The sequence below is a fragment of the Channa argus genome, chromosome 16, assembly GCF_033026475.1.
Source record: "Channa argus isolate prfri chromosome 16, Channa argus male v1.0, whole genome shotgun sequence".
Lineage (NCBI taxonomy): Eukaryota > Metazoa > Chordata > Actinopteri > Anabantiformes > Channidae > Channa > Channa argus.
In genome coordinates this window covers 17635189-17661163 of record NC_090212.1, presented here as the reverse complement: position 1 = coordinate 17661163, position 25975 = coordinate 17635189, and the positions used below count along the sequence as shown (strand labels likewise).

Here is a 25975-nt window from a genome sequence, read left to right as displayed (position 1 = left end):
AATACCTAATCTCATAAAGTTCTATGTTTGCAAATCGACTTTGTTGCTCTGATCTTTGTACGTGTCTGTCCTTCCTAGTAGAGGGATCCCCTCTCTACCTGCTCTTCCCGAGGCTTCTTACACTTTTTGTTTTTTGTCATTTTTAGAGAACATGAAGGCAAATTGGTGATTTTTGAAAAATGGCTATATTTTGAATTCTTGCAGCATTACAGCCACTTTTAATGAATCTCAAGCTCAGGGTGGTTGACAAAAACAACTTTTAAGACATAAACCTGCTGTTCCACCAAACATCACCCAGGCTGGTGCCGAGGACACTTTTTCTCTGTTTGCTTCTTGTCCCTTTAGATAAAAAAAACAATGTTCAAAGAATGAAAGAGCACGGCAATATCCTTTTGTCCACTTATCCAGCATGTGGAACAGCCTATCCTCTGATCCCCACTACATCCAGGTGACCTCAACACTTCCCTATCCATTAAGCGCACACTTCCTGGCACGGGTTCTGCCATGCAGCTCGCACTTCCTGTTTACATTTGAAACAAAGTGTCAGGAAAAAAGCTTCATGACTCTGGTCTTTCTCCGGCGAGCTGCATCTGCTGGGGAGGACAGACGGACTCTATTTTTGTACCTTGCCGGCAGCCTCGCACTGAGATGGTCCCTCCGTCACCGCGAGGTAATTACAAGTTTTATACGAGAGGGGAACAATTACTGAACTTTGTCAGCAGCAGTTGCTGAGTCTTTGAGGCAGAAGCCTTTTAATTGCAGGGCTCTGCTGTTTGTCAACATGTACTTTAAGGGGAAGGCTCAGGAATAATAGAAGGGTTCATACGAGTGTATAGGATGTCTATAATCCATAAGTTGTTGATCTCATATTCATTCCAAAACAGTGTTTGTGTCCTCTCCCGTCACTTCTGTGTCTTTGCAGGTCAAATAATTCAATTAAGCGTTGAGTCGTTCATGCCTAGCGAAGACTTTACACTGAGTGTGAGACACCTGACACGGAGCCCTGACTGCTGCCTCAGCATTTGGGCAGATGTGCTTATTCTGCAGGGCGAGACATAAATCACAAGAAATGACCAAAGCCAATAATGTCTTAGTTTGTCTTTAAATACCTTCAGATGGTTGATAATAAGACACTGTGTATAGGATATCATTAAGCTCACATTTGAAAATTTACATATTTACACTTTTGTCATTTTCGATTTCTGCTGTTGTATTTTTTCGATTGTTGGTCTACACGTGTAAAACACAAACTGTGGCCATTTAATGGATTTTCATTTCATGTATGTGTTTGGTTTTCCTGTACTTATCCAGTGTGTACATCTGTCATCTGTCCAATTAATGCCTTAATTGAAAAGTTTTGCAAAACACAGTAGAAATGTTAGTGTTGTATTGTTTTAGGGCCACATACATGTATTTATTGTGTCTCTGTGAAAGAAACAGTTCAACTGCGTGAAATGAAAAATGTAAACTAAATTAAAATCATCAACTGTGACAAAATAGTTTTTGCTAACTCTTTTACTTGAAAGCTCTGGAACAACATCTGGTAATTTCTTTCGACGATGAATGCACTTTCTAAGTTTGAAAATGAGCTTTTCACACTTTGCAAACAATGTGTTGTATCCACTACTACTGTGTGGTGTACTGTGAGGTACTTTTACTGCAGGATGAAATGTGATTAGGGCAATAGTGCTCAAAAATGTTTAATGGATTCTTTTAAAAATCCACTGCACAAACTGAGACTGTCCGACTGTATGTAGGTTAAACTTCACAGAGGAGTTAAAGGACAACAGGAATCTGTCATTGTGCGTCTGACCAGGAGGAAGGACACATTTTATGACCTGCTAATTAAATTTCGGAGGACAAAGCCTTAACTCACCTCCGTAATGAAGTTAACAGAGGCTGCGCTCATGTTTCATGTTCCCTCCCGGTTCGTCGTTCTCCTGCTGCTTCAGGTCAGCTGACGAATATTAAAATGATCTCCTTCTGTTTGTTAACATGTTCATTAGTCCCCAGTATCAAGTATGGATTGAACCTTGCCAGTACACAACAGTATATCACAGTTGTCTTAAATCTTTCAAGTCACGTTTGACCTCTGAAGGATGCTGCATCTCTACAAGTCCATGTTTGTCTCAGAAAGGCTGGAGACACACACCCCAGTGACCTAAAAATGCAGTTACCATTACAACATGATATTTCTACAGTGATAGAATGTGTCTGTGCTGCTGCAGGAAACTATTTCGCACATCATGAATGGTAGAACAGGGTACGGCACTGTACAGTCTGTGCATATAGATGAGAAACATAGGGACACACTGTGCTAGAATAAGGGACAGACAAATGTCCTCACATGGCTCACAGTTGAACGATACTCGGAAAAAGACAAATGTGTGTCGTATTTAACTGCATTTGTTTGGAAATTTTGACCTAACTACGTAAAACGTAAAAAAATCACAAAAGAGACATTTACCTTAAAGTTGCCGATGAAACTTTCAATGTAACACGAGATTCAGCATCATGTCCATGTCTGCAGTGCTGTCAACAGAGGCTTTTTTTTTTTTTTTTTTAATTCTCTGTTGTTATTCAGGCTGCAGCCATGCTGCTTCAAAGGCTTTGCAAACACGGAGATTATGAAATGTGACGCCGACACGTTGTCTGGGCTGCAGGCACCACTGACACTGATTCAACATGCAGCACATCAAAAAGGGGGCAGTTTGGTGATTGACTGAAGTTCCCAGAGTCTCCGCTTTAACTTCCAGCCACAGTTTCAGCAGGAAAAAATGGGTGAAGAGGGTGAAGAGCCTCTGTTGTTAGACATGATATGTGTTGTTATATATAAGTTGTTTCAAAAATTCTCCAACTCTGTGTCACACATAAGATTTGTCCTTTTATTATGACCTTCATTCATTTACACCCACCTTTTATTTCTGTGCAGCTTTTTCTAGTCTTTTAAAACCGTTCGAGGCAGAAGTGACACCGTACAGCAAAGAATATCTAAAATTCTATTTCTGTTGTAAGTTGAAAACTTACATTGACTTTATCAAAAGCTCCAATCGGTTCACTGAGAGTTTGAGCTGAACTACAACAGATGGCAGTGAAACTAATTTACAGCTGCTAAACTCCCAACAGACATGAAAAACCCCATGGCAGGTGACCTTCCTTCAGCGGCATCTTGCCCTTCGTCTCCCCTACTGTTCCTGGAGAATCACTAAAGGAGGATTTCACAGGTGCCAAAATTTCTAAACTCTGGAGGGGGTTGGGGGCCTTCTGGACCGTGACGTTCCTCCTGCAGCATGTGGAAGATTAATTCCACAGACTGAAGGTGCTTGTCTGCAACCCTGTGACACCACCATCATTTCCACAGCAGCAGGCGCTGGTCAATCAATGGGTGACGGGTCAAATCTCAGGCATCTGGGGTGAGGAGGCTTCACGCCACCATGATTGCGGTTTGTCTCCATGAAGAATTCGCTCCTGTCTGAGGTAAAGAGAAAGTCTCCTTCTTCTGCGCCTCTAACTTTCTGTGCGTGAGCGTGGAACAAAAAGCAGAACATGAGATTTGACTTTTTCTCAAAGAGCTGAAGCAGTTAGTGACATTGTGGTTATGGGTTGTATACGTTTTGAGTTTCTAAAAAGTTTGTTTCCTGCTGAATGTGTTTGACTTGTTGAACTAAACCTGGAGAGAAAACTGCATGCACACCAACCACCAACCTCCCTCTCTGAAGCTGCACACATCATGAGGGTATGTTGACAATAAATGCAAATGGCAAAAAACATCAAATTTTGCAGTAAAACACCCAGTTTGTCTGATTAGAGTTGCATTTTTTAAATATTAAGTAAATATTAAGGTCTTTCTTAATAAAGAAAAACGCAAGAATCACTTCACACACAATTATTTGCTTTGAAACCACCTTAACCAGGCTGCTTTTGTTGCCTAAACCAAACCACACACACAGGAGGAGTTGGTTTTTATATACACCCCATGCACCGTAATCACCTCCCACAACTGGCTTTGTGACTAAATGTTCTGCTTCAGCCATTCAAGATAAAATGTTGCATAAGAACATCAACATCCACTGATTATGACAGCACCACAAAAACATAATGGGGAAGTTTGTTTTAGCTGTGAACATAGTTGCATCAATGACGTGCAAACGAATTAGTAAACACTTCAGTTTAATGTGTTGCAATTAGAAGTCTTGAGAGGGATTTGGATTCAGATCACTTTTTTATGGTCTCATGTTCCTAATAAGTTGAATTATTTGTGTTTATTTGCTACAAGTCTGCATGAATGAATTAAACGACTTTCCCAAGACATTGTGAGAAAAACATCTATCAAACTTTCATGAATCTCATCCAAAAAATCTGACAGACATCAGCTTCGTTCACGATCAACATGCCAGTGTTTAAACTACCACAGTCATAACATTACAAGTCAAACAAGTCAACTGGTACGTTACCTTCTAAAGATAAAGTTTTTTCTAAATCTTTTTGTCGTCGTTTTAAGCATGCGGAGCAGTTTGCATTGCACAGATTTCACGCTCTACGTGGGGACGCATTCTTACATGTCAGCTTAGATCCAATGCTCAGGACATCCAGGACAGGCCGTAACCTGCTCACAGCTCTGCTGACATCCTGCTCCCTGCTTCATGGTAACACAATCGCCTGCGCTCCTTAGTTTATCGGTCACACTAAACTGACTTTGTTCCACTGAAACAACCAGCGATGAAATGCATAAATCTGTTGTTAAATCTGTGACACATTGGGTTTTATCATTCCCAGTTCTTCAGTATACCGGCCTTTCTTTTTGTTTTTTTTGTTTTTTTTTGTGGGAAACAGCACTTTTTAAACACCAAAAATATGTATTGGAGCTTCACTTTGAAAACCCCCAGAACTCACAAAAGCAGAGAAACAACATGAAAACAAAACCTCAGATTACTTTCTTTGTTAGAGTGTCTGTTTGTGTGAGGACACCTCCGTTCACTGCTTCAGTAAAAGTCCCTTGCAGGTACAGACATGTTAAGCCAACATACAGGTTAGACCGAGTGCTGCATTTGAAAGCTGCTCTACAGTGGTAAGGTATTTGAAAAAAAACATTGGTCACATTGTTTTTCTTAAATCAGTTGCTTATTTGTAAGGTCTTTACACCGACATGTACGTGCATAGGCAATGTCCAGTTAACTTGTGGATGAATGGTAGTTGTTTGCTGCTCCTGGCAAACACATACTGATACTCACTTAAAGCCACACAGATACAATAGCTCTGAAGAGCCAAATGCTGTGCATATTTTCAGACAGTCTCAGCTGTGCATGTCAAAGAAATGTGACAGAAAGACTGCGCCTAAAAAGAACAAAGAACTAGACAGAGAAGGGATATCCTGCTTGATTTCTCACCTCTAGAGACCTGGCCAATTGCTAAAGAGGAGGTGTTTGATCGATTATTGTTACAGTAATGTTGTTGTCTATATATATTGTTGTTGTTGTTTTAAAAAAATTAATAATCATTAACATTATTTTTATTGCTAATTAACACTGAACACAAACAAGCTGAGGTTGCAGGAAATAAATAAGGCGGCTTTATCTCCTCTGGATCCTTAATTTCTGCACAAATGTTCCTGCCAACTGATATTTTATATAAAAGTGCATCACTGGAGCTGCACTGCTAACCTGATTTTAAAAAATAATAATGATTAATGTCACAGCATCGCACCATGCACATTGATCTGGAGCATGCTCTCAATCCAAATGTCATATGTAAAGCAGCACTTGTAGCACTTGCCATCCTGAAAGCAGCGTAACCATCATTCTGACGAAAAAAGAAAAGCTGCCCTCACTGGTGTCATTTTGTCCTAATTGACAAGTGGGAAATTCCCTCCAAAGACCGCAAATTTAAACACATCGTCAACTTTAGCGAGCAGTTATTTTGAGCAAAGGAATATGGTTTTCTCTGTGGGGGATCCAGGAACTATCAAAGCCTCAGCATGCACAACAGATGCATCAGATGTTTGGGCGCCAAACAACTCTTGTTATTTTTGTTGTTCTGTGATGTGTGCCGGCACAGTGGAATGAGAAGGACGGGTTATTTGTAGATATCTACCCCAACAGGTTTGGTTGTTGGCTGAACGTGGAGATTTATATGCAATGGGATTTGTACAAGGCTAATTATTGGCATCGCATAGCTGTTGAAAGACATACTGGCTGTGGTCGGGAACAAACTTATGACCCCTCTTGATGTGGGACGATGATCACTATCAGCCCCGCCGCCGCTATATGAGCTAGTTATTAAGGATGGTTATAGGTGGTCTGTCCCTAACAATAAGGGGGAGAATATGATGAGGACAAATGCAAGACAAGAAGTAAACAGGGAGGTTTTATTTCTTTTTCTGCACTTCCAGTTCAACTTATTGAACTTTTTTTTTTTACACAAGATTCAAGATCAATCTTTATTAATTTCCCGGAGTCACACGACTTCCTTCCCTTTTATTTCTCTGCCGTCGAACACCTGACCCATTTGACATTTCATGGAAACTTTTCAAGATACCCAATAGTCATATTTTATCCAGAATTTTTTATTCACATGAAAATCTCTGAACATTATACACATTAAGCTTTGTTTTAGCCTAGTGAATCCGAGTCTCACTGGTAACGTAGCAGCAGCCAATGTGGTTAAAATGCTTGTGGCTGCAGAATGTGTTGTAGGGATCCGCCTGCCATTCTGTCGATGACTTTCTGCAATGATTCTGAAAAGCTCCACCCTGTTATCACAGTAACAATGGTTCTTAGAGGATGTAGTAATGGGGTTATCTGGTACCTTGAATTTGTCCACACAACTAAACAACAACAACTCAATTGGCAGTAGTTTGTAATGACAAACTCGTACCTACTCTACAGAGCATTGGTTAATCTCCACGACAGGCATTATCGTCTTCAAATTTGAATGCCCAGCAAAACAAATGATATGCAGGTAACCCACTTGAACCACTGTAGCAGGTTGAGCGCATATACCTCACAAGATGGCTGCCCCGTCTCCTATCAGTTAACAAGATGTGACCTAACTTTACATTCTCTATAGGCAACTATTTTTTTTCTGAATTCAGTGGCTATGCAGATACAGATTTTTTTTCTCCTTTCTACTTTACAAAACTTAAAAAAAAGCATTTTGGTTGAAAATAGCCCAGTTGTAAGCATGAATTCAAGTGATCTCACGCCCCTGGGCCTGAGATTGAGGGTGTCTGAATTACTATTATTTCTAAATCTATAGTAAAGTCTAATGCCCAGTCATCAGCACCCCCCTTTGCAAAAAATCCAATTTGTAATTCATATCATTTAATGATTGACATGAATATGAATATGAATATGAATTGTTTTGTTCAAGTTGGTCTTTATACACTATTGAGGTGCCGCCATAGACATTAGTTGCTAAAATCTACTCTGCACACTGTTCATGTTGTATTTCACACAGACTCACCCACCAGTAACCCTTAGTACTTCCTATAATCTGACAGACTACTGCATGGCCGGAATTTAATACAGGCAGTAAAAACTTCCTCCCCAATGTGCTTGGCAAAACCACTGTAGTATATGCAAGTAATTTCAAGGACACGGGCTTGCTACACGTTTGAATAAAAGTTTGAATTTTGATTTTCAAAAGGAGAAAACCAGATATTTCACAAGAGCATGAACCTGAGGCCCTAATGACAGTCCATAAATTTAAAGTTGAAAACCTTGATGGCTGTCTTGGCAGGGGAAAAATGCTTTTGTTGTAACTCAAAACTTGAGCCGGGGAAGTTTGGAGTGGTAACAAGTTTGTGGGATCAGTCTCCATGGCCCATGTCTGTTTTCAGTGAAAACAACAGATTTTCACATTCCGCAGCATAATTTATTCATCTGACAAGCATTATGGTTTCAGCCTTGCGTTGTTAGATGATGCAAACCCTTTCCTTCTGGGTGGAATTTGGCTTGTTTTATTTTTTTCTCTTCCCAAAATGAAGTTTTCAAATACAGCGTGCACCCGATTCACAGGGACTTCACTGGTTCCACCCTCTGTTCGGGGTGCTTTGGGGGGAAACTGCTTGGATTGTCGCTGTTACGCAACCAGTGGGCTGGAGAGCAACCCTCTCACGTTGATGTTAACTACATACGCAGCACTTTCTGCCCGTCAAAGCCCAGCTTCCAAACCTCAAATCATTTGAGCTTATGGTGCAAAATTCCATTTATTATTACCGTAAAAGAACTTTAGCTTTCTCATAGCACAGTAGAAGATAAAGAATAACTCTCAGTAAAAAACAAACTATCCCTTCATTAATTCTGGTTCTGGTATCTGCAGCCCTAACATAGTATCTATAGCTTTGTGTTTTACATAACAACTACAGATACAACTGGGTGAATAAATTGTTCCAAAGGGGTTTTAGGACAGAAGGGCACATTTCATGCCAGCAGGGAAAGTGCTTCACAGAGTAAACATACATAAGAGTTAGTTGTATCAAAAACTGACATTGTGAGCCAGTTAACTCTGTGTGTGAAGTTTCTTATATAAAAAAGTCAGAAATAAGTGTTATTATATTGACAAAGACAGTGCTGGACATTAGACGTACTCAAACAAAATATTTTATTTTAAAAAAAGGGACACGCACACTTTTATTATTTCTTTATTTTTTAGCACTTTGGTGATTTAAATTAACTTTTTATTTAGCACCATCATCCAGTGAGAAATTCAATTCACCTAACACTTAATCTACAATGTGGAACTTAAGTTAGGGCCAGCGTGAGACTCACAGTGAGCTCATTCTGCTGCGCAGCCTCTCAGGTGTTGCACTAGTAAATTGGAGACATTCTCTGGAAGTTGAGCTTAGTTCAAAAACTTTCGCAAATGAATATGTCTGCAGCGCTGCCAGCTCTGTCCGGTGGGTCTGATATTGAACACAGCATGTCACAGCACCTTCCCACAGTAAAATATGTTTTGGATCACAGCTTCCAAACATGTGAGCCTATTCATAAAAGTCACATACTTTACGAAGCAGCTTTATGTAGCTTTTTATCAACAATATTAATTTCATTGATGCCTTAAGTGATTAGGGTAGTTTGTAAACACTGACAGCTGATGTTCTGAACAATAATGGCAAACAGTGTGATTTCCTAAATATAGTGTTAGCAACGTCGCTGGGTGCAGGCCCCTGGCCCAGCTGCAGACCCCCGGCTTACTTGTGCTATTATTTTGGAAACAGGTCTGAGTCTAATAATATCAGGGGCCACTGCTCAGGCCTCATTAAGGCTAAGGTTAGTCAGATTTTGCACTTACACAACGCGCCAATTCATTCGCTCATTGCATCAATAAAACAACTGAACGGCATCCATGCAAAATAAAGGCCTCTCAGAATAGGATACACAGCTCTTGTGAGGCACAGGAAAAGAGCTGTTTGGCAAAGGCCTAAAGCTGGAGCTGCTTTTCCTCTGTGACGCTGGGGATCAGCCTATCCCAGTGCAGGATCGCGGCCTGTGCAGTTCATAGCTGGAGAAACATCTGGTCCTGTTTAGCCACACTGTTTGCTCCACGTTTCATTCCATCGCCTGTTTGTAATGCATTCCTGTGTCTGTAGAGTCAGAGAAGTCCCAAAAACGGGAGTCCAGCCATGAGATAGCAAAGTCGGCAGGACTGTCCCTGAGCCTAGGCCGAAGTGGATTCAATCTTCTTTATCCTTCACCATCGCACAAGACCCCTTCATCCCTCACGTTCTTCTGTATTTGGCACAAAAGCTGCTGCATTTAGACAGGGAATTTCTTCACCCAGCGAAGCAATTGGGACCACTAAAGGAAAAAGCAAACATTTAAAGATGGCTTTTGTTTTAGGAGGAGGAAATTGCACCATTACTGCCCTGAAATAGAAAAGTGGAGGGCATGACACATACTAATTTCCGTTACTCAAAGCCTACTTTTTGTTACTAAAAGAACTGAGCTATAAAGAGAACTCAACGCTGTGAATTATGAGTGCAGGGATTGTAATGTGGATACTCAGTTTCCATTCCTGGTGCTTTCCCCCCTATTTCTACTTCATTATCATTTCCAACTGCACCTTCAGCCCCAACCCCTATTCCCAGTCCATTCCTTTGGCCCCCGGCTCCATTCAACACTTGCAGTCTACCAGTTTCCTGGTCCAGGTTATCACGGCTACCACACTGATCTACTTGACAATCACCAGGAAATAGCTGACCTCAGCCAGCTTTGGATCAGGCATTGTGACCCACGGCACAATAATCTGGAGCAGCAGGAACACAATGAACTGAAAGCTGTAAACATGTCTACAGGGGACGATTGTTTACAGACCCCTGAGGCCTTCAGATTTGGTGAAAGACTGGGCAAAGTAAAAAAAAAAAACACACTGAGGCCTTCAAACAATGTTCATTACAATGTATTCAGCTGTGGTGATTGAAAGATCACATTACAGGCAAACATGGCTGTCAACACAGTTTAAACAGAAAAATTCTGATCTGTGTGTCATGGGCTGAATCTTTATCTTTTGGTTTATTTGTTCTGTTGAATGCACTAGTTAGTTGGGAGGGGGCAGCTTTAGCTCGGTTGGTAAGGCACAGGGCCAGTGGTTCGATCCCCAGTTCAGGCTATATGTCAAAGTGTCTCTGGGCAAGACACTGAACCCCTAACAGTCCGTTCTCATCCACAGCTGTGCATCCCAGTGCCAGTCCAAATCAACATCAACATGCAGACAATAATCCGCTGTGGCGACCCTGAACTCACGAGGTCGAAAGGAAAAAAAAATGCAATAGTTAATAAATCACAAAAAAAGCCAAAAAAATAAACAACCAAGTGTTTTCTCCACAGGGGCAGTTTTAGGGAGTAATCAATACCACATTAACCATCCTGCCGTTGGAAAATGCTCAGCAAATGAATACGATCAATGCCTTTTAAATCCATAACTGTTATTTGGAATAAAGTCCTTCCTAAAGATGTCTAAACGGTTAAATAGAGCAGAAATAGAAATAGATGTTATCCACAGTAAAAGCTTCTGGAAGCTCATCATTCTGACTTCAAACTTTCATTAATACATTACACTGCACGCTGAGAGGAACAAAAACTCTGACAGACAGTGAGAATCAGTCTTCAGACGGGACAGAGATTAATGTGGAGGTGGGGAGGGAGGAGTTGTTCTACAGGTGCTTTGAAGCCAACTGGCTGGCTGTGTGTGTGTGTGTGTGTGTGTGTTTATGATGTTGGGAAGGGGGAAAGCCAGGCTGAAGGCACAGCACGAGATCGCCCAGAGAAAACCGGAGGTGAAGCGGCTTCCAGAGAGGAAGGAGGGCACCAGTTAATCATTAGTTAATGTGTTTAAAGAGGAGAAACAACAACGAGGTCTAGGATGTCTTTTGTATTTGAGATTTTCTAAAAATAAGGGTGACAAGAGTGAGGAATCGCAACTAAATATTATGTCCTCACCTCTAATGATAGGGTGCTTTGAAGGTTCCCTCAGCTGTTTACATTCACTGCAACAAGTCCTCCAACTCTAATGCCCACAGGGGTCGTTCGTCCCTCTCATACGACCCAGTGAACTGTTCCTTGAAATAGTGCCACCACATAGGGAAGCACACATCTGTTGAAGTTGCACACAACCAAATAAAGTGTACTGTCGCTTACAATGGAGCCAAAATGGCAGGCAGTTTCTCACTCCCTGTGCAAACACAGCAGTTAGGTTAGGGTTGAGCACTAAATATAGATATTAGGACCAGTAAATATGTCGCGCTCTGCCCTAAAAATCATTGCTTTCTTAAGGTTGCGTCACATGACTGTTGCAGCAACAAAAATTACACTTGTTTTGTGACCCAAGCACCAACCTGCCTCCTCATAAGCTACATTTGGGGCCTAACGTTCACTACAGCTGCTTGATGTGGCAAGTAGTAGCAAATACCAGTTGGCTGTTTTTGGTGGTACAAATGTCCTACTCTTTTAGATTTCACAGTAGAACAGTCTCTTCATAAAATGTTTATAGAAACCCAACTAGATTCTTTAGGAGACCTGGCCCAGTGGTTTGTTCCACACCATTAAAATGGAAAACAAAAACCTCTTTTGAAGCAGACATCGTATAGACACCAGGTATCGCTCACAGTGTGACGCACAGGAGATTGGTGGCGCGCTCACGGGTTACCGCTCTCCTTAATTAGCCCAGAGAAACAGGCCGACCTGCGGCAGATTAATAGCTCACAAAATTTCCTTTGTTGGTCTTTTAATCCCACCAACAACTGTCCTGCTGGATTCTGTTTACAATGGCAGAAAAAGCTGTAAAAAAAAAAAATTAAATTAAGTAAACGGTTACAGGAGGTGTAATTATAGGCTGCCTCACATTTAAAGTGGGGTCAACACAGAGTGACAGCACTTAATATGGTAAATATAAACAGGAAAAACATCCTTACAGAAGTGAACCATCACCCCTAATGTAGAAGCATCCGGATACTACTCAGTGACTCACATTTAAGGAGAATGAAGAATGTGCTGTCTCTGTCTTATCATGTTAAGTCACTCAAAGCTGCGTCATTGGAACCAAAAAAATTGTCGTGATCCAATCATAATCCAGGATTTCCAGCTCAGTAATGAGCGCCAGATAGGCCTGTAGGGCTGACTCAATGCCAGGATGCTGTTTAATCACGTACAGGGAATGTACCTTCAGGTGTGTTTTTCTATTTTGAAACAGGGACCTACCTTCTGTGTTTTGCCTCATCACAACTCAGTCATATGCACCAGCTTTTCCAAAAGTTTAGATTGGGAAAGAGGATGATTTATTGTGGGGACAAGCACTCCCAATGTCAGAGATTATAAAAGTTAACAGGTATATTCTACCTTTGCAAAAATGCTCAGTGAGGTCTTGTTCAAACCCAGAGGATCTTATAGATAGAAGTACATACACATAAATTACTATAAATACCATATAAATATATAAATTACTAATTAATTAATTAATTTGTCTTAATACTCTAGCCCTAGGAAATTATCATAATATTATATTTATTAGGCTGATATAGCTTCAATAACATAAATAATATTCTACATATGTGACTTTGTCAATATAGTCTGAAAAAATGTTTTGGCTACTGACGTTGAACCTGTTTTTTAGTTCAGTGTGTTGGAAGCGGCAGGCTGCTGTTTTCAGTTATTGTCTGTCCTGATGAACATATTAAAGCATTTAGCAGCTTCTCTCAGAGGTTGGTAAAGACCAAGACAGAGTTAAAATAAAGGTGAACACTGGACTGGTTGGCAAAAAACACGACTCCAAATTAATGCACATGTTGCTTCATGTGTGTTTGGTGTGTAAATAGGCAACATTTTGACAGGAAATTCATACCAGCCTCACATCAGGATATCATGTTGTGTTCACAGCTTGTTTTCTATGTCCCTGAGTATCAACAAAATGCAGCTTCAAAGTAACTGACGGGGACATTTCAGAGGGAAAACTACGTGCTGTCAGTCACAATCTGCATCACCATAAGTCAGAAGGCTGCGTCTTCTTAAGAGTCCAAAACTCTGGAGTGGACTTGACAGAACAGTAGGAGGTTTTTAAAAAATCCTCAGGGCACACATGCAGAATTTTAACCAGTTTTTAAAATGAGCATGTGAACTGTTCAAACATTTTGTCTATGTCAGGAGTTGCTGGAAAGTTGGAGCTTAACTGCAGGACGACAATAAACACAAGCAGTTTGTGGTTGATTCATAGTGGGTTACTGATGTTGTTTAGACCAAGAGACAAGCAGCTGCTGTGCTGGGGGAGTCTCCTGCTGGCTCCACGGATGGAGGCAGAGAACACCACGAGTCACATAAAGCTCATTTCATTCACTTGAAGAATCACAAGTCTTCGATTTGCTCATTATGTCTGAGGAGCAGCCAGGAAACTTCAACTCATGAGTTTGTTAATCGTGCTCCGTTGTCATGAACGTCTCCTCTCCGATATTCTGCAGCCTGTTGCTCATTTGTATGAAGAACAAAGCATCTGAGATCAAGTCGATCAATGGAAAAGGTCTTTGAAATGCAAAGTGACAGTAACTTTTTTTTTTAAAAGATGAGGCTGCGATATCAGGGGAAGTCCAGTTAAAGCCAGATTTACTTCTCAAGCATTTTAAACAAACATCAGGAAGTGTTTTACAAAGAACAAAGATCACAACCAACACTAAAACCACAAAGACAGAACAGGCACGTCATTAAATCTTGAGCATGACAATGTTAACATGTGTGTCTGAGTGTCTGACTTATGGAATATCGAATCTTTTCCAACCATTAGCTCTTTTTTTCATCTGTTAATGGAAATGCAGATTAAAAAGAGGGTTTTATTTGTGGGGGTAATGACAGGTGAAATTGCTGACAGCAACAACAGCAGACACACATACACACACACACACACACACACACACACACACTGAGTTTGTGTGGAACAAAGTCAAGTCGACAAACAGAACATCTTTGTGGAGGAAAAAAATATACAAGATGAAGCTGAGGTAAGAGCATGAAAATTAAAATGAATGCAGCTCTCAAATCTTTCCACTTTGGTCAAACCAAACAAGCTGTGGAAGTGCTCAAAGCAGAATCATTTAGCTTTGCAATCTCACATTAGCAAGTGCAATGTTCAGCTGTTGTGAACAGTGGATTGTTTCAAATGTGAGCCTCCGTCTGACTCCTTGTGAACAAAGTGGCTGTTTATGCGTCTTTCTCTTCCTACAAAAATCCCCTGTGGACTCTTTGGATTCATTATGTTCATTTGCTGTTTTGACCATCGCAGAGAAGCTGACTGATCATGACTATTTTAATCGTGACTGGTTAAAATAAAAACTGAGTATGTTTCGAGTCCTGCAAAATAATCTGTCATGTGTACAGTACATTTTCTGATGCTGAAATTTTTCTGACTTTGCTAATCTGTAGCACTCAACGCGGGGCCCGTCGTTTCTAGTCCCACCATGAGGTAACATTTGTGGTTTAACATCTCAGCAACTACTGGATGGCTTGTCACGGCGGTACAGACAAAAAAAGAGGCAGCAATTAAACAGGGAATGCATTTTACACTCCGCTGTTTGACATGTTCTTCATCGAAATGTGTCTACAAATGGTGAAGAGCCCAGACATATGTTTTGAATGTACAGTCTCTCTCATCTCAGAAGCTTGTAACTTCTTCAGAGGACCAATCTGCATTTTGGTGGCCTCTCTCGCTCAGCTTTTGACGACGGCATGCTCTACACAGATTTATTCACGTGCCACTTTCCTTCTATCGCTTAATGATGGATTTTGAAACCAACTGGCTGCAGCAGTGATGATTTAGGTGAGTTACTTTAAAGACGGTGAGTATTTCTGCAATGATTTGTTTTCAGTTTAATATTTTAATCACTTTGGTTTACTCTGTAGAGATCTGGTTTCAGATCTTGTCAGTAGAGTAAGTTCATGGTTGGTTTGCTCTTTTATCATTCTCTAAGCTAGTTTGAGAAAGCTGTCCACATGAAAGCTAAGAACCTTTCAGAACAAGCATAAACAAAGCAGCACCATTCATAATGCTGCTCAGATGACCTATGCTCCGCTGCTGTGAAGCATTTCAGGGCATGATTTAAGCTTATGTAACGTCCAACTCAAGTGAGTGAAACCTTAACCTGCAGGGTGAAAACAGGCTCAAAAATGTGTGTGACACATGATCAAAGCTGAGCTGCTTTGGCCACACTTGTGTTTTATTGCCTCAGTCGATCTTGAGATTATGTCTGTTTTCAAGGCGGGGTGGGCAGCCTCAGCGAGCCAAGCTGTTCACTGGTATCTGAACTCTCTTTGCTGTTTTGTTGAATCAAAACAAAGAAAGTAAGACACTGAGAAGGACAGAGAGGTGACATATGATGATGAGATAGTTTCCTGTGCACAATGGCTCCAGTTCATTGAAGAATATGCAGTTTCCAATTGGGTTGTGGTGCGAACGGTACTGCAGAGGGTCAATCAGTGAGAGATGCTGGGATGTCTCACAAGTCCCAGTGGGAGCTGATGCAATCAAATGCTGATGTAACTGATGGGCAGCAGCAGGGGCTCACAGAGTAAACATTAAACCCCCACGACCACCACCAATCTCTGGTTTTAGATGTGACCCTGCAGTCTGTCAGTGTCAAGACCCCCTATTATTACTGTTTAACGAAACATCCAGTCTTTCCCTCAGTAAAGTTCACTGCACGGAGCAGGGTGCTACCTGCTGTCAATGAAGTCATTAAAATACATTTTTAGAAATATTCCGACTTGTCATAGCAGAAAAAGCAGGTGTCATTAATCATTTAACTTTGCTTCTGTTATATTTAGGTTTAACACTTGTGGCCAAATTAACACATCTTTTTTCACGCCTTCATGGTTGCCGGCTAAAGGTGGCAGCTGCGTTATATTTTCAACACAGACCCAGAAACCAACATGTACTTGTTCTTTTTGCATCAGGTGAGTTGATGATACATCTTGTTCAGATATTTCATTTTGATGCATGTCCACTATCCAGAAAAAACTGTATTTACACACAAAAACCCTAATTTGGCAATTAGATAACAATACAGGGCCCAGTTATATATGTAAATGTGTAAATGTAAGTAAAGCAATGACCAAAAGCCGACACATAAACAGGAAAGCTGTGGTGCAGTTGCCTGCTTGAGGCTGCTGGAAACTCCTGTAAACTAGCCCAGCGAGTCAGCGAGCATCTCTTTTTTTAGGCTGTTGTAAATTAGTGTTATTAGTTACACCTGTGCTTTATTTCCTGCCGTGATGTGTCCGAAAAAGGTGTTGTTCTTCACAGCTCTAAGGTAAATTTGCGTCGAAGAATGAGTGCTAAAGAACCATGCAGTCGTCCTTGGAAGTTTATGGCCAATTTCATATCACAATATACTTTCAAATCAGCAAATCATCACCTGTATAAATCGTTTTTTTCCCAAGTCTCCCATTTATTTCAATGGATAATCTAAATCAACAAATGCAGAGACCTTTGAGTATTTTTGAGATACATCATAAGGAGGATTATTATCTAGCCTAACGAATGGAAGCCTTACCACACAATTTAAATAATGACTTTCCAAAGCATTTCCTTTTGTCAATTACCAGGCAGCATTTTGTAAATAAAGCAGAATAATTTGACTTTGATTAACTTAATATAGTTTAAACAACAAATAATTGCTGCCCACATGGAAGTAAATTATTGTTAAGTTAAATTTGAATCAGGCTAAAGTATGCAAAGCCGCAGGGATGCTGTTTAAAGCTCGCAGTTGCTTGTGCTCATTTGCCTCTAAGGTAAAGCTTTCCCTTAGTGCTCCTTGCATCAATGCTGAAAAACTGGTCCAAACCATTAAACCTCCAACAATAAAGGCCCAGCAGGATCAGTGTGCCTCTCTCACACAAACCCGAGGGCTTTGGAACTTTTCATCCATGCTGCTATTTTTAGCTTCTCTCTTGACAGTCTTGACAGACACATTTAGAGGGATGCCTAAGATGCAAACATTAAGCCTTTGTGAGCACATGATGCTCTGCACTCTGGAGAACAGACAGAACAAGACTGTCCCTTCACTCAATATGTCCCTCTGAGACTAAAGAGCCTGACCTCTCTGCTGCTGCATCCACCCCCCCACCCCCCCAACCCCTATGACGATAAATCAATGTCTGAACATAGCACACATAATCTGTTTTTCTTCCAAATAAGCCAAGAAAGAAAGAGGTTTGCATATTTTACCTCTCTATGTCAGTGCACTAATCACTGCATGCTACTGGAAGTTGGCTTTTGCACAGCCCAGCAACATGATGCTGTTTTTGCAGAAAGGCATTAAATATGAACAATAGACACAAAGTAGCATCATTCAAAACCAAAAAACACTGTGTTCAAACCATACAACAGCTATTACCTGTCATTATCGGAGGCATAGATCTGGGACCATAGGTCCCTGCTCCACATTCTCGCAGGCTCAGTAAGTTATTATCATGCAGTATTTTGTGCTGCATTGTTTTTTCTCAAGAAGTATATACTTACAGTAAGGTTTAGGCACAAAAAGGAGACAGTGAAGAGAAAGATTGTCAATGAGTTCAAATACAGAAACGGCACTGACTAAAGCAACACTGAGTCCCAATTTCAAACGAGAAACAAAGTATGTCTCATCTGATAGTCCTTAGCTTAGACACCCACCCATCCACTTGATCTTGTCCTTGCAAAGATTAAGTCTGAATCACATCAACAAATGTAACTTTGACCACTAGATCTCACTAATTTCCCACACGTCTTGCGCGCCAGCAGGTGACCTCCCCAACCATAACTATGGAGTGATAACAACTGATAAGTCATCGTTGAGTAGTTTGATAATGCTAAAATCAGCGGACTTCCGTCCAGGGGAAGCATTTGAAGCCATTTTCTGTTGCCCATGGCTCGACTTGGCTGCTATCTACTCTGGTTTTTATCAAATACTCAATGAAAGATGGAAGAACAGTGCTGATACTACTGTCTAGACATAACATACAGTAGAATTAAACATTCATATGAGACACTGCTAAGAATAGCAGCAAGTGGGAGGATTAAAACATTTCCATTTGGGAGTCATATAAACATAAAATGTGGGGCTGTTGCATAAATACAGTGGGGTGGTATTAACATTAGGACTTAGCAGTTGCCTCTTATCAGCATTGGTGCTGATTCATCATCTAATCCTTAAAAACTTCAACCACCCAAACCTCCTCTCAGTAAATTTAATCCAGCATCCTCTTTATTCCTCTCAATCCCTGGCACCAGTGCTATCTCTGTCTGTAACATGTGGGAGGACTATGTGTTTGACTATATAAAAACATTCTGACAGGGAAGCTTTCCCAGCCTTCACAACATGCGTCAACAGGATTCATAATCCTCTGTACAGACACCGATAGCATTATGTCTGTCTTCATGCCAGCAACCAAAATGGCACGTGTAGGAATCCAGGGTCAAACAACACCTGCAGGGTCGAACGGCTGATGTCTCAGGATTTGTGTTTGCACTCCTAAGCATTGACTGTTTTGGATTCAACTAGCAGAGTCTCTGAAAGTGCAAAGAAACACTGAGACCAATTTTTGTTTCTGGACTTTGGACGAGGTGCTCGAAACCCAAACACCTGCCCAGTGAGAGCAAATATTTGCTTTTGACCCTTCTTCCCTTTTCCTTTGCTGGACAAAACACAGTTTTGCACAGTTTCGCCACAGCGGATCATTGCCCGCATGTTGATTTGGCACAGTTTTTACGCCGGATGCCCTTTCGGACGCAACCCTCCTCAATTTCTACCGGGCTTGGTAGAAAGCCCTGCCCAGCTGGGGAGGGCAATGGGCTGTTAGGGGTTCCATGTCTTGCCCAGAGACACTTTGACATATAGCCGGGAACGGCGATCGAACCACTGACCCTGTGATCCGTGGACGACTGCCTTTACCAGCTGAGCTCCAGCCGCCCCCTTGCTGCACTAAACACAGTATTCTCTCTAAATCTCCTTTGTCTGTTAGCAAAGCAACACGTCCTCCTTTCTGTCCTGTTTTGACCTGTTGTGTACAGTAGATGCGTTACAGTTCATAGTCAAGGACTCAGTGAGTACAGATAATAAAAGCAAGGCTGCTCAAGGATGTTGTGTCCTGAGAGACACTTGGTATCTTCATTCCGTGTGCCCAAGCCATAATCCTGCATGAAACAGAGATAACATGACAGCATTTAAACGTCTTTTTTGATAATGTGCACCATGTCATCAGTAGATGATGACATTTACATGTGCTCCGGATCAGTGAGATCTTAACCCTGACAAGAAAAGCTTTGAATAAACAGAATTCAATTTGAAAATGACAAAAAAAGCACAATAATCATTAAGCAGCGCAGTTCAATTGAACTGTATTCATTACCATTTCCAAAAAAGTGTGGACGCCGTGTAAAATGTAAATAAAATGATGGAAAATAAATGGAACAATTTGTATATATTTGGTTGAAATGGGGGGCTTATCAAATTTTCTTATCAAATTTCCAATTACTAAGATTTCAAACTCTTTGTTTTAGCTTCATACTTTCATACATATATAGCAGTGTGTAGCACATTACGTAAACCTGTATATGGGCATTTTCATTAATATTGTTTTTATATTATTTTCATGCAGGCAGAGTTAACGTTGCCAAAGCGTTTGAGCTCAACTCTCACTGCAGTTTGAAAAAGACCCTCTGAAAATCGACAGAGCTAAAGTCAATCCTTATCAGAAAGCCACCTGATTATAAACTGCAGAGACGCTCCAGGGCCTCTGTGTACTGAGCGCGTTAGAGTAAGGAATCACTCCCGACTGGCCAAAAAAATTTTACTCCTATGGTGTGGGCGTAATTTATCAACATTCTTCGCTTGGGTAATTACTCGTTTCTCCAACAAAATATAGGAGAGCGCCTGAGGTGTCCTAACTGTAGACAGCAAGAAGTGCAGCTTCTGTGGGAGGGCAGATGTTTCTAACGTTTAGTACCACAGAGCTCATAAAAAGGTATTGATTGGACAAAAAGTTCCTGGTCTGTCACAACTGACCATCAAACCAGTTTCTGCTCTGTAACATCAAGTTCTTATGGCAGAAAGTGTCAGTTGTGACTGATCCAAACCAGGCACATCTTCTCTGTGAATTAAAAATCTGTCAAAAAAATCAAATTAAATTAAACTCTTTCAAACATGATCTGTGGTAGTAGATGTTAGAAACATCTCTCCTCCTGGCTACTTCTAGCCAGCTTGGACACCTCCAAAGCTCTCGTACATTTTGGTGGAGATAGGAATGTTTTGCTCTTACCCTTCCTCCTAAAACTAGGACTAGAAATTTTTGCATCATACTGAGACTTTAGCCAGTTAGGAGTGATTTCCTACTCTGTGATCCTTAGTAAATACAAGACAATATTTCAATATTACTGGCAACGTTTGCCAGAAGATCATTAGTTCATTTACATGTCACCTAAAATACCGGAGCAAGTTTGTTTTATTTATCATTGAAATCAGTCTCTCTTTTTATCAGGATCCCCACTTTTACTTTGCATTCAACCCCCTACTCACATATTCAAAGAATGTTTTTATTGCAGTGAACGGGGGAGGGAGGGAGGGGGTTCACGCTTCAAAATCCAGCAGATACCCATGTTCGGCCCGCCTGAACAGTCGTTTAGCTCACTAATCTGCATGTGTTGATATTTATAATATGTGGTGATGCATTAGTTCATACAACCTTCCGGTGCAAAAGCTGAAGAGTTAACAGAGCAAACAAACATGCACATTCCATGCAGCGGGGGTGGGGAGTAACTGAAGGAGGTGGGGGTGTTTGTCTTGTTGTGCCTGAGCCTCCAGCCATTCCGTGGCCTCTGGCTCTGCTTCCTCTGGAGCCGGGAAGGATCAGTGATTACAATTACTAATCCCAACAACAGATTCTCTAATGTCCACCGTGACAGTCCATTATAAACCTGATGCGAGATGTTGGACAAGGTCAGCACAGGTGATTTATGACTCAGGAACCACCGGTGACCTGTGGTGGGAGAAACAATGACTCGCTGACTGAGAGCTACTGTTGAGATTTCACCAAAAGGTAAACATCTTAATTCATGGTAATGGACTTCTGATGTGCTTCTGGGTTTAGCAAGGAACAATAAACCCACTCTTTCACAGTGCAACTAATGGCCTGTAACATGGGTAACAGAAGCTGCTGGAAGGTTTTCAGCTTGCTCTGTGTTTGTAGGATGGTCACAAAGCAATTGCTTGCTCATGGGGCTTTTCACTGACACTTTAAACTTGAATGCAAGACTACATATCCTATTAATATATTGTTATTATTATTATTATTGTTTTCTTCGACTCTTCAGGCTGATTCAAATTTACATGCTGCAACGGCTCATGTTGGCATTAAAAAAAGGACTGTCTAACAGAAAAGCAGAAGACAAAGGAAGGACAAAACCGGCATTGAACTTAATTAGATTTTGTCCCATCGACAGCACCAACTGTGACTGACCAGCATCAATTCACGCTGAGGTCTTGATCTTCAGCTCTGGCCTTTCTCAGCAAAGCTGGAACAGTACAGTCAGAGGGAGACAATCAATAAATGTTTACGATTGCTATAAAAAAGGTCCATTAGTCATCTGTCTCTGTAGTCTGCTCAATAATCTCCTGTCCTGATCTTTTAGTGGTCAGAGAGGTCACACATGGGCAAAACTCAAATACATTTTGCATGATCCAACACTCAGAATGGCATTCAACAACTGCAATGAATAATTTAGCTTCTATACCCGTCAATGATCTTCACGAAAACAAACAATACAGTGATAGGGGAAGTTCCACCCAATGTTTGCTGCTTCTAAAATGAGGCACCATGTTTGAAGGGGACACGATTTACTGTGCTACAAATTAAAATCGAACGGTACAAAAGGTGGTGAAATATTTTTACTATTACTATCACTACAACACTGAACCAATAAGCTATGAAATTTGAAAGCACAGTGCAGTATCCACACCTTTGCAGTATCCACACCTTTGTTTACAAGCTAACTCAAGGGATCTTTTTACTTAGAATTAGTTAATGAAACCAATTAATTTCCACAAACACACACACACACACACACACTTTCCTTGGCACAGTAGAAGTGACAGATTTTACTTTGGCAAGACTGGGATTAACTCCAATATGATACATATATGTTAGGAATAAATAGATGAAGCAGTCATGGCTGAAAATCCACACAGACACATCAAAAGGAACCGTGGCCACTATGTGATGTGCTGTTTCATACCCAAGATGTCTCTGGAATTCACAGTACAAAAACACTAGAGTTACTTCTTTTACTAAAGAAAACACTAGAACTGTCTACTGTTTTCCCTAAAAGAAGAGAGTCGTGTAGTAGCACTGATCTTTCTCTACATCAATTCAAACAAACAAGCGATGCAGATTGTGGTGGGAGCACAGAAGAGCTGACAAAGTGCCAGGTAACTGTGTGAATGCATGGGGACAAGGGCAGGTATGACAGCTGGTGCCTAAATCTGGCCAATATTCATTCGCAGGTACTAGCTCGACCCCATGTTGCCACACTGGCCACGTGGAGACCGTATCAAAACAAAACAACACCCCTCTGCCCACAAAATACTCACAGACACACTGCGTCACGAGGCACATTTCTCACTGCACATAGAGAGGAGAGTCTGTATAAAATGAGAGCTGCCCTGTATGAGCACTAGGTAGAAAACACTTAAGGGACTGAAAAAAAGGCTCAGGAAACACCACTATGGTGCCTTTAGACACAACAGAGAGATAATAATCACTGATAATAAATCTTTACCCCCTTCTGCACAGCCAGCTGCTCCGCTTCTGTATCCTCTGGTGTTAAAGTCTTACTACACAAAAAGGTATTATAATGTTTCAACATTGCGGAAGGAAGGAAAGAAAGACCAAGGAAAGAAAACACTAAAAGAAAACTCACAAATCAGTACTTTTGTTCATGTTTTTTTTTTTTTTTTTTTGTGGAAAAAAAATGCATCCATTACGTTCATACTAAATCTGATGATGTATTTCATGCAAAGGCAGGATGCAGGTGAGTTTTGGAGACATGTCCAGTTGTAGCCTGGTGTTTATTGACAAAAAAGTTGGGACAATGTGTAAAACTAGACATAAAAACAGAATCTGGTGATTTGCAAATCTTATCAACCCATATTTTAGTCACAATAGATAAACAACATATCAGATGTTGACGCTGAGAATTTTTTTATTTTTCATCACACTGCCATCACTTGGTTAACAACTGTAGTTATCAACTGATATGAGATGTGTTGCTGCCATCAAATTCAAAATGAGCTAATATTTTCCATGAAATGGTAAAATATCTCAGTTTCAACATCTGATATGTTGTTTATGTTTATTTTGTGTGAATAAAATAAAGGGTGGTGAGATTTGCAAATCATTGGATTCTGTTTTTATTTATATTTTTACACACCGTCCCAACTTTTTTGAATTGGGGTTGTAGTTTTGCAAGCACTTGTGTAACTTTATAGACAAACAATCTAGTTCAACCTGCCATTTACGAGTAATTGTGCATGCACACAGTTTTCTTCTACTATGAGGAATTAGCAATATATTATCTTATTGTTAAAATAAAGTTTGCTTCTTAAACTTTGTTTTTTAACAATGTCCCTAGTTCTACAGTTATTTGGTAAATGCAATATTATCGTGACCATCTTTAAGCACTTTTATTTGTAAGACTCATACAAAACATGACAACATTAAATTTCAACAATCGGCAAATATCAGCTGTAAAATAATGTAATATAAGTCACTCTTTATCCCCCAACATTGAACATTAGCATATTGCAACAGCATATTCATAAATCGCATTAAGGGGATGCGTTTTCAGACGATGTCTGCCAGCATAATGCTACACTCTGCATCTGAGCTGCATATGCTACTGCAGTATAGCCTTACATAAGCACAGTGAAAGAAGCCAGTGTAGTGTTACCATTGTGTATTCTTTTCACTGTACCATCTGGTGACTCACACTCCTCCACCCCCCCCTCCATTGCTCTCTCACTTTCTTTCTTTGTTTATATGTCTCTCTCCGGCTGTCTCTCTTGTTGTCGTACTGCACCGTGCATCGAGAAATGATCTGGTGACTGTGCAGATGTGACTTCGGCTTGAATGTTTTAGCGGCAAATGCTTGGTGCTTTGTGTGTCAGCAATACAGCTGCGATTGTCTTAGTTAAACAATGACAAGTGCTGTTGGTGAATCCCATTTTATTAAAAAAATGAGCATAATGGTCAAATTTAGAGAGAAATTAAAGGATGTCAGATACCATCTGAAGAGGGCTTTGGCCCACTGATTCAGATCAATGCTCTCATCTATCTGTCTGCCTACAGGGAGCATGTTTTTACAGTAGTGTTCTTCAGTTAACTTTATAGTGCATCAGGGCTTAAACAATTACTGCTGCACTTTCCTTCCAGTGCTGCAATTTGAGGAAGTTCATTCTCAAACTTTAAAGTAAGTGCACTTTGAAAGAATTACTGTATCCTTACATAACCGAGCACCAAATGACCACAATTAGACAACATCTGCTGTGCTGTCATTGAATGCATGACTTAGATTTCACATGCAACTTACAGGGAGTTTTAAAAACACATTCTCGTTGTCAGAATGAAAATGCAGCAATCTACAAGCACTTATTTAAAGACAGGGTGGTAAAAAAATAACCAAATGCTCATCTAGTTCAGTTGTGATAGCTATAATTGCTTAATACTTCCAGGAAATTTAAAGAAAGCATTAATTTTAATACCTTCTCAACACCTTCCAAACACAAAAAGTTGGCAACACAGCAACTATGCATTGCCTATAGTATGACCACAAGTGGAAAACACCTGCTGTGGTCACAAGTATAATAGCTACTTATGTGTTATGTGCTACTCATGTTTAACAAAAGCTATAGACATAAGATCGTCTCAAATATGCTTACATTGCTTCCCGCACAGTTTTATACAGTTTTACTCTAAATTTCTTTCTCGCAGGCATTGATATTCCAACAGAAATATGCTTCTAAGTCGGGCCCTTTACTCTGTCAATATGACTGTGCTCCAGTGCACAAAGCCATATCCATAATGAAGTGGTTTTCCCAGTTTGGTGTGGAAGAACTTGAATGACCTGCACAGACCAACTGAGAGCCATTATTACCCAACATCACTGCACAATTTCACTGTTGTGGCTGAAAAGGAGCTAATTCCTGCAGCCAGATTGGAAAACCTTGTAACAGGCCATCCCACAAGACTATTGTACAGGTATAACACTGCTACTTCTTATGAAATTAGGTTTTCAAGACTCACATGTGGGAGTCCACACACTTTTTCCAATATATTAGCTACCTGGTACATATATACTGAACCAAAGCACTAAATTCTTGTGCTTTTTGTGCACCGTATTTTCTCTCAGGTTATAAAAAACAGTACTGCTAAATTGTTACAATAAATATCTGAGGGTATAATGTTGACTG

General features: G+C 40.5%; 1 long non-coding RNA gene across 1 annotated transcript; it reads right to left on the bottom strand.

The window, feature by feature from the left end:
• Window positions 1-2871: 2871 nt before the first annotated feature.
• Window positions 2872-4671, bottom strand: LOC137101551 (uncharacterized). The gene is made up of 2 exons (XR_010911076.1): window positions 4455-4671; window positions 2872-3515 (listed from the first exon to the last, which is right to left on the bottom strand). It is a non-coding gene; the product is annotated as an uncharacterized lncRNA (long non-coding RNA).
• Between the last annotated feature and the right edge of the window lie 21304 nt (window positions 4672-25975).